Below are 398 nucleotides of genomic sequence, written 5' to 3' on the forward strand. Positions count from 1 at the left end.
GATGAGAGTTTCCTTTACCTAGCCAGTTCACCTAGGTTAAGTTCTTGTCAAATATCTAGTTAACCAACCTTACAGCCTTAGCTAACCCCTAGTATTGGCTGTCTGTTTAAGGCACAACCAATCACAGACTAACTAGGCAGTGGTTTACTAACTAATGTAGCTAATTAATTCCTTAGAGCCACCACTGACCCCTAGCATTAGTGGTCTTCTTACAGCACCACTAATCACAAATCAGTTGGGCACTTAGGAGTCTAACTAGCCTAAGCTATTTTAAGCTCAGCAAAAACCATCCTAATAGCTAACCATCATGGTTCAGTTGTTCTCTCACCCTAGTGGGGAATTAGAACATGTTGCAGTTAAGAGTCCTCATGGTTGTCAAGCATCAAAACTCAGAATAA

Source organism: Papaver somniferum, chromosome 5 (genome assembly GCF_003573695.1).
Source record: "Papaver somniferum cultivar HN1 chromosome 5, ASM357369v1, whole genome shotgun sequence".
In the NCBI taxonomy this organism is placed as follows: Eukaryota; Viridiplantae; Streptophyta; class Magnoliopsida; order Ranunculales; family Papaveraceae; genus Papaver; species Papaver somniferum.